The sequence below is a fragment of the Balaenoptera borealis genome (assembly GCF_965194805.1).
Source record: "Balaenoptera borealis genome assembly, chromosome: 9".
Lineage (NCBI taxonomy): Eukaryota > Metazoa > Chordata > Mammalia > Artiodactyla > Balaenopteridae > Balaenoptera > Balaenoptera borealis.
The window spans coordinates 116,023,148-116,033,260 of NC_138873.1; the positions used below are offsets into that span (position 1 = coordinate 116,023,148).

General features: G+C 38.8%; 1 protein-coding gene across 2 annotated transcripts in view; it reads left to right on the forward strand.

The window, feature by feature from the left end:
• The window catches only part of LOC309634702 (uncharacterized protein), a 172,359-nt gene that overhangs the window by 76,517 nt on the left and 85,729 nt on the right, over positions 1-10,113 (forward strand). The window lies entirely within an intron of this gene.

The following is a 10,113-nucleotide window of genomic DNA, read 5'->3' on the forward strand; positions in this document are numbered from 1 at the left end:
GTGTTTGGTCAGCTCCCTACAACCAGAAGGTCCAGGAGGAATGATTTCAGCCGGTGGCATTTCAGATCCTAGGGCAGCGCAAATGGCCCTCCCCTCAGGGGCTGATCTCCTACCTACAGTTGGTCCTGGGTTTTCCTCTTGTCTCAGTGAGTGAATACATCTAATTAGTAACATCTGGAAGAGCTGCAATTGCTGGTTATTAAGCAGCATAAAGGCCCCGCTGTTCTCTCCTGACCAAGGTCTTGGTTGGGGTCATTCCAGTCTACCCCAACCAGTTTTTTAAAATTTGAATCTCTGAGACCCAGTATTGGGTCTCAGTTTCTTCTTTCCCAGAAAGCACTGGGCTCCTTTTGTAAATTGGTTCACGGGATTCAACAAAGTCCAAAGTCATGGATCCCTAAAGTTTCTGTTTCATTTTTCCTCCAGGAAAAGTGTTTATTGCTGTTCATTTACATAATGGAGGGGGCATCATTTTACTGACTTTTCCCCCCAAAAAAGGTCTCATCTAAGATGACTTTCTGCCAGTGCCCATATAGAAAAGGCGTTTCTGTCACTTAAAAAATAAAATAAAATCTATCCTACTTCATGAAACCACCACTAACCAGGAAGTCCCAGTCTCATGGACTTTGGTGCTGTGCCTCAGACATGCTTGGTTCAAGTAGCTGACTGGTCCTCTCATTTACTAGCTTTGGGAATGTGGCGAGTATTTAACCTGTCCTCACATAGGAAACAGGGACAACACAGCATCATCAATGGAAGAAACCGACTCTAACTTGCTGAGGGCAAAAGAGGCAATAATTAGGATTCTGAAATAATCAAATAATGAAAAACAAACAAAATGAACAAAATAGGCCTTGGGCGGGACCTGGTAGGATCTGGCCTGCAGGATGACTAGATGCAGGGGCTGGGATGCTGGCAGGATTCTACCTCACATCTCTGTTCCTCTCTGAGGGTTGGTTTTATATTTTCAGATGTCTTTATGAGGTGGGGACATGGTCTGCTGATACTTGCAGGTAATATTTTTACAGAACTTAATCACAGAGATAAGAAAGGCTCTTTCCTTAATTCCAGGAGAAAATGTCTAGGGAAGGATACTGAGGGGCCTAGTTTGGGTCTCAGGTGTGTATCCCTGAACCAGGTACCGTGATCAGGTTAACGGGTTTCTCTGATTGGCTCACCTGGAATCACGTGACCTCCCTCATGTCCCGGGACACAGGAAACCACCATGATCAGCCCTCACCTGACCTGTGGGGTTGGGGTCAGGGTGGCCCATTTCCCCAAAGGGTGGGGAAGACTATTAACTACAGATGGGGTAGGGGGAGACTGTCAGTAAACCTATTCATCCTCCCAAGTTTCTTGTGAGAATTCAACTAAAGGAAGATCAGTGGAGACACATTTTGTATCAGGCTGTAAACTCAGAATGTTAGGGGAAAACTCGTCTTAGTTAGAGCCCAGCCTACTGGGCAACCAGTTTTAATTCCATCACTGAATAAATTACTGATTCTTCAGAAGAGAATAAGGGGGAAATTTGACTGCTGTGTAGGAGTCATGTTACATGAAAGCCTACTTCTCTTTAAACACCAGGATTGCCTTGTACGTAGTGAGATGCTCACAATGTGAGAGGTACTTGGGAACTGAGACCAGCCAGGGGAGAGGGACTCCTCTGTGCTTCATTAAGCCTATTCCAGGTATTATCTCAGCAGGAGCATTGACTTATTCATTAAAATGAGGGAAACAATAAATGCTGCAGAGGGTGTGGAGAAAAGGGAACCCTCATGCACTGTTGGTGGGAACATAAATTGATACAGCCACTATGGAGAACAGCATGGAGGTTCCTTAAAAAAATAAAAATAGAACTACCACATGACCCAGCAGTCCCACCACTGGGCATATACCCTGAGAAAACCATAATTCAGAAAGACACATGCATCCCAAAGTTCATTGCAGCACTATTTACAATAGCCAGGACATGGAAGCAACCTAAATGTCCATCAACAGATGAATGGATAATGAAGATGTGGTACATATATACAATGGAATATTACTCAGCCATTAAAAGGAACAAAATTGGGTCTTTTGTAGAGATGTGGATGGGCCTAGAGAGTGTCATACAGAGTGAAGTAAGTCAGAAAGAGAAAAACAAATATTGTGTATTAACACATATATGTGAAATCTAGAAAAATGGTATAGATGGTCTTATTTGCAAAGCAGAAATAAGAGACACAGACATAGGGGACAAATGTATGGATACATTTGGGGAAGGGGGTTGGGTGGGAGAAATTGGGAGATTGGGATTGACACGTATACACTATTGATACTATGTATAAAATAGACAACTGAGGAGAACATACTGTATAGCACAGGGAACTCTACTTAATGCTCTGTGGTGACCTAAATGGGAAGGAAATCCAAAAAGGAGGATATATGTATATGTATAGCTTATTCATTTTGCTGTACAGCAGAAACTAACACAATATTGTAAAGCAACTATACTCCAATAAAAATTAATTTAAAAAAATTTAAAAAAAAAGATAGGTGAATCATTGGGATTGTTAAATGAATATATATTTAAAATAAATATATATATTGTCTGGCCAGACACTATAAAACTCTTAGAGGAAAACATAGGCAGAACACTCTATGACATAAATCTCAGCAAGATCCTTTTTGACCCACCTCCTAGAGAAATGGAAATAAAAACAAATGGGACCTAATGAAACTTAAAAGCTTTTGCACAGCAAAGGAAACCATAAACAAGATGAAAAGACAACCCTCAGAATGGGAGAAAATATTTGCAAATGAAGCAACTGACAAAGGATTAATCTCCAAAATTTACAAGCAGCTCATGCAGCTCAATATCAAAAAAACAAACAACCCAGTCCAAAAATGGGCAGAAGACCTAGATAGACATTTCTCCAAAGAAGGAATACAGATTGCCAACAAACACATGAAAGGATGCTCAACATCACTAATCATTAGATAAATGCAAATCAAAACTACAATGAGGTATCACCTCACACCAGTCAGAATGGCCATCATCAAAAAATCTACAAACAGTAAATGCTGGAGAGGGTGTGGAGAAAAGGGAACCCTCTTGCACTGTTGGTGGGAATGTAAATTGATACAGCCACTATGGAGAACAGTATGGAGGTTCCTTAAAAAACTAAAAATAGAACTACCATATGACCCAGCAATCCCACTACTGGACATATACCCTGAGAAAACCGTAATTCAAAAAGAATCATGTACCACAATGTTCATTGCAGCTCTATTTACAATAGCCAGGACATGGAAGCAACCTAAGTGTCCATGGACAGATGAATGGATAAAGAAGATGTGGCACATATATACAATGGAATATTGCTCAGCCATAAGAAATGAAACTGAGTTATTTGTAGTGAGGTGGATGGACTTAGAGTCTGTCATACAGAGTGAAGTAAGTCAGAAAGAGAGAAAAAATACCATATGCTAACACATATATATGGAATCTAAAAAAAAAAAAAAAGGTTCTGAAGAACCTAGGGGCAGGACAGGAATAAAGACGCAGACGTAGAGAATGGACTTGAGGACACGGGGAGGGGGAAGGGTAAGCTGGGATGAAGTGAGAGAGTGGCATGGACATATATACACTACCAAATGTAAAATAGATAGCTAGTGGGAAGCAGCCACATAGCACAGGGAGATCAGCTCGGTGCTTTGTGACCACCTAGAGAGGTAGGATAGGGAGAGTGGGAGGCAGATGCAAGAGAGTGGGAATATGGGGATATACGTATATGTATAGCTGATTCACTTTGTTATACAGCAGAAACTAACACAACATTGTAAAACAATTATACTCCAATAAAGATGTTAAAAAAATAAAAAATATATATATACTTTACATAAAGATACATACATAATTGTAAAATACATATATATATATATATATATATATATATATATATATACACACACATAACACAAAAGAAAAAGTATAAGCTCTTAACACATTTTCTCTCTCTTCCCTTCCTGAGCTCACATCTTTGAATACAAGTGAAGTACACAGTAGTACGCGATAGTATATCACTGTTTCGGAAAGCATGGAGCAGTGTGTCTGAAACTGATCAGATGCACCTAATGTCAATTGCGTCAGAGCCTAGATCTCTCTTCCTCCTAAAGGATGACTTTTACTCACACAGCTGTCCTTTCTGCTCCTTGCAACTCTCTCTGGGAATGATGGGACTGTTTCAAAGATAATCAAAGGAACTCAAAATTCTGAGTGTCAGAAAATATAGAAGAAGGATTTTTTAACGTGTTTCTACTCATGGTTTGGCAGTTCCTCAAGCCCACTCTGAATCTGTTCTTATTTCTCTGCAACTGAATCTCTTCTCAAGCGAAATGTTCAGTTATTCCTAGCGGCATCTCCCACATTTCGGGCACATCTATATTACCCACTTGAATGAAAATAAAGGCACACCCAACATTCCATTCTAGGGGAGGGAAAGCCTTCAAATACATTGAAGTGGAAAATGTGCGTTTCCTTGTATTGAATTAAGATTCAGACAGCTTCAGAACAGGATGTAGTATCATATAACCACTGCCTGCCTAAAAATGCCCCTGTGAACCTATCATCTACTTCTAGTTCCTTTATTTAGTCTGGAGTCTTTGAAGAGAAGTTAAAACTGATAGGTAGAGGGAAATAGTATACCTTTAATACAAGAAGAAATCTTGTTGTCAGCAATTCTTAGACTAGTAATTCTGCCAGAAAAAAAAAAAACTGTGGGACTTAACTTATCCATGAGAGAATCTTTACTACCTGTGCTTTATCCAGAGGCATTTAGTCATCATTAACTTCAGGTGCATTTACATAGTTGGGTTGTCTCAGGCTGAGCGTTTTTAGGAGAGCTTGAGGACTTAATGAAATAAACTGACTTTTAATTTTTTGATAAATCATTTCATGGGAGATGAGAATTCATTTGCTGAATAATGAACATGGCATATTCCACTTAATCATTTTTCCAGACTCTCCTGTCTCATGCCTGAATCAAGGTTTTTCAGAAGTATAATTAAAACATTCAGAGTATATGGTAAGGGAAAAATAGGATTGAGACATGTTTAATTCCTCCTAAAATAACAGAAATGAATATGGATGCTTTAAAACTGTATTTCAGGTACTGGGCTAGGACCTGGCACACTGGATTTATATTTTCTTTTTTTTTTTTTAATATTTATTTATTTATTTATTTGGTTGTGCTGGGTCTTAGTTGTGGCAGGCGGGCTCCTTAGTTGCGTCTCCCTGGCTCCTTAGTTGTGGCATGTGAACTCTTAGCTGCAGCATGCATGCGGGATCTAGTTCCCTGGCCAGGGATTGAACCCGGGCCCCTGCATTGGGAGCACAGAGTCTTAACCACTGTGCCACCAGGGAAGTCCCAGTGGCACACTGGATTTAGCATCTAGGTCATAAACGACCTTGGTAGAATCAGTCTTAGTATGATGGTAAGGATAGCCATGGGCTAAGAATGAATAGGAGATGAGCGAGAGGACATCCTAAATGTAGTCCCCTGTTTCAAGGGGCTTGATTTTTTAAAGGGAAGGTATTTATTTTGTGGTCTGTAATTTACTTTAAAATACTTTAGCAGACATTATGTGTGTAAATACATGTTTCAGTTCTTTTTCATCCAGACCTTAAGCAGGCAGTTATTCTAATTGGAAATACATACTCCAGCGGTGGTTATTGGTAGCATTTAATCAAAACTCTGTCTTCAGAGGCAGCTACAGGTGCCTTAGCAATCTTTTAGCTCTAATACTGGAGGTTTTGATAATCAGCATAATGAATGTCAGAATTGGGTTTTCCTTTGTGAAATCCCAGGTATTAGAGATGTGTAGATTAGTTAGAAAAGTTTTAGAGGCATTCTGACCTTTGTATGAACAAGATATAAAATAATGGTGAAGCTCCCTAAGCTTGATTTTTATGCAGCCACATGTCAAGATAATGAATGGAATAAGGTCCCAGAGGAGAGAGGAGCTGGAAGAGATGGGATCCAGAATGGAAGTGGCAGCACGAGTTCTGGACGGGAGGAGGAGGCCGGGTGGTTGGACCTGAAGTCTGTAGTTTGCCGGAAGCCTTTCCAGGTTTTACTAATTCGTAGCTCTGAGGCTGTGGGGCTGACCTTGCCGTGGATTTCCCCTCCTCTCTCCCCATCCCTGGGCAAGTGCCTGGTTCTAGGTATTCAGACCCTTCTCTTTCTTCTAACTGGTACAGCCTCTCCCCTGCAGCAGACTCAGAGAGACTCTTAAGACTATTGATGAACTTCATCTTTCTGGTGAATGACTGAAACATTATCTAGAGTAGAGCTTAGAAATTATCCCTGTTTATAATTGTTGTTAATTGATATGTATAACCACGTGTATCATATATTTTGATTGGCATAGAATTGCTTTAGGAGTCATGTCTGTTTGGTAAATGCGAATCTTTACATTAGCAGATTTTTCTTTCTTAAAATGATAATAGAACAAATTTTAGGAGTGAAAGAGGATGGCAATTAACCAAAAAAAGAGATCAGCTACTGTGTTAATGCTAAGATAGAGCTATCAGTAAGGTCAATGAGCTAAGATAGATTGTGATAAAATTAACAGTGCGCAATGGCCTTTCACTGGGAACTTGACGCTAAAATTTTGCTAATTTCTTGTGCCCACTACATCAACCATAAACTGACTTTTCTAAACACAGTCTAATCAAAGGTAACTGAAAGAACTATACCCTGGAAGGTAAATAAATGCTTTAATTTTTTTCTCATCTTTACAAATATTTAAAGGTATTCTAAAGACCAGTATTTTGTTGCATGAAGCAATAATGCTGGTGAAGAAAATTACTACTTGATGTCTAAACAGTGAAATGGAACTATCATACCACTAAGTAAATGGCATAAAAATTGATGTTTTTTATTCCAGGAGATTAAATCCACGTTTTTCAGAAAGGACAGTCAAGAAATGGACTTCCCTATAGTCCAACAACATACATGTGGTTACTAGTACCCTCTTCCTGTATAATCACACTCAGTGGTATATGTCATAAGCAAAACACAGGATACTGGTATAAGCAAAACTAAGAGGAGTCACAGAGGTAGAGGAAAGGAAATCAGTAAAATGATCTCCATGAATGCTCCTATTTGGATTCCTCGCAATGTTGAAGAGAAAGGCAGAGCCAGTGCCTAAAAGGCCAAGAGCTTCCAGTTTAGGGAACCATAGAACAAGGGGATTCAGAGGATCCTTACTTGGAGTAAAACCAAAATGTAAAGCTCTGTGCTCTGTACCATTCCACACAGCACTGTATAGGCTTTGATTTAAAAAAAAAAAAAAAATTCTTAAGCATGGAAAACGTCGAATAAATTACAGTTGAAAAGGGGAATATGTTATACAATCAGCATCTTTAGGATTTGAACGTTACTTACAGAATGAGAGATTCCACGTGTATCATGGCTTTATCAGTTCAGAACTAAATATTAGGCCAAAGGACAATTTATCTAACCAGGTCACAGGAATGAAGAGGTCCTAACATTTGCTGCAGTTACGTAGACCACAGTTCACTGTTGTGCATTAATCCTTTTTTCACCCTTCTCTGACGGAGAATCCTTGGCTTTGAAAAATGCCTTCGTTTAGGAGCCAGAAATGGTGTAAAGCAGTGCCACTCAAAGCGTGTTACCATGACTGGCCTGCAATGAAATCAGCCCGGAAATTAAAAGTTAGCATTTAGGAACTTTTGAGCAAAGTGACGGAGTAATTTGATATCTAATAAATCTAGTAATAAAAAATGGGGCTTCTCTTTTTACATATATTTGTTTTCACTGTCATTTAATTTTTCTAGTAATTCATTGCAGATTGGAAAAAATAACTGGTTCTTCACCACACATACTTAGAAGAGCATTGCCATAGACCATAACTGAGCCATAATGATTTTAAGAAACAGGTATTACAGTCCAAGGTCCATAACTCTGTTAATAAGAATTTTGGGTACAAAAAGACTTGTGACATCTGAGGTTGTCTAAGCTCCTTCCTCATAGAATCTCAGGCTGCAGCCCTCCATGACAAGAAAGAGTCTTATAAAACACGTTTTGTGAGCTGTTGACTCACTAATCCTATATTCCAAAGTCAAAACTCTATTTTGGGGTGACTTACCTCTGCCAAACTTCCTTTAAGCCCTTTTGTCTTCATTCCAATCTATAAAATCATAGCAGAGGGCCCTAGTCAGAGAAGTAACATGTGGATTTCATTTTTTCAAAGAAACTCTTCACCTTTCCATGACTTGTCATCATTAATGAGCCTAATGCATAGAGAGCTACAACACGGAAATTTCAAGACTCGCTTACACTTAGCTTTGTAAAACATTTATATGCCTTTAAAAAAGTGTTCGTCCAAGCTGACTTATGTAAAGTTAATGTTAGCTGACAGTTCTGAGCAGAGCCCAGTGGAAAGTAGTGTGAGGAGCCCAGGCTGAGATTTTTTTTTTTTTTTTGAGTCTTTTTTTAAAATTCATTGATCTGCTAGTGAGTCATCTATGGGATGGTAATTAAGAGTTGACTGTAGGCACAGACGACTCTGTAACAAAAGGAGGGGCGCAGCTTCCGTCCCGTCATGCTGCAAGGAAGGAACCAGTCCTCAGTGGCTCCCTCAATCAGAGCAGAGGATAACAGCTAGTGTCGGAATAATTAGCAAACAATCTAGAAAAAAAAAAGTTATGTCTCTGCCTACATCAATTTTCCATAAATTAGTTAACCTATAAGTGGGTGGCAATGGCTCCTCTAAGCAAACACCAATGTAGAAACCTTAAGGAAATAGAATGGTAGCTTTGGCTTCACCAAAACAGTCACCAAAAACTCCACTCTCAATTGAAAGAAAGCATAAATTAGAAAAACATATATGTGACATAGTTGACATAAAAGGAAATAAAGAGATAGACCTTTATAAGACACATTTGGAAATAGGAACGCTATAAGGGAAAGCTATATTTTACTGCATAAAAACATTTTAATCTTTATGGAAAAATGGTACTATAAGTAAGGCCAAAAGACAAACCATACACAGGAGAAAATATTAGTAACATGTGTGATAGATTATTAATAATAATAGCAAACACATAGAGCACTTACTATGCACCAGGTGCTGTTCAAGACACATAACACATATTAACTCATTCAATCCTCACATAGATTAACAGTGCCTAATGAGGTAGGTACTATTATTATCCACTTCATAGATGAGAAGACAGAGAGGTCATGAATGCAAGTACATGGACCAGATGGAATTCAGATCCAGGCAGTGTGGTTGTAGGGTCCATCCTCTCAGTTGCCATGTAATCGTACCTCCTTGATCCAGGACCTACTTAGTAAAGTGACTCAGTTACAGCCATTAAAGGCAAAGCATGAGAAACGGGAGGGAGGGAGGGAGGGTGGTGAGAGGGAGGAAAGGAGGAAGGAAGGGAATAAAGAAACCAAAAAAAAAAAAAAGGAAAATAGAACAAGAAGAATGTCCACAATTTTTAGAAAAGCAAGTGTAATGTAATCTTTTTGTGGTATGTATCTGTATCGAGTGTAGTATGAAAAGATGGTCACCAAATTAGTGGTGATTCCCTCTGGTGATTTTTTTTTAACATCTCTCACTCAACTTTTCTATATTGTTTGAATACTTTATCTTGTGTGTGAGAGGAAAAATATATATATATTATATATAATATTACAATCTAATTGTATATATATATAATAAAAGCTTTAAAATGTTAATACTGTACATAGTGTTGGCAATGATGTAGACAATTGCGTGGAGTTGAGAATATAAATCGAAAAATTTCTCAAGGTCAATTGATGATCTTTAATAAAAAGGTTTAGAAGTTTGTATGCCATGTGGCGCAGAACTTCTACTTGTTTTTATGGCACCAATTTAAAGTGGCTCTTTATTCATCAAGACATACGTTTTATTTTCGACTCACAACACTGCTCGAGTGCAGTAAGAATCACTCAAGTATACAAAGTACGAGCAAATTTAAACAGCTGCAAACTGTGTGAGCTCTTCCCTCTCCTCCCCACCAATCCATCTTCTCTTCTTTGGGGACATGCATTTGGCCTACAGGTACCATGTCGG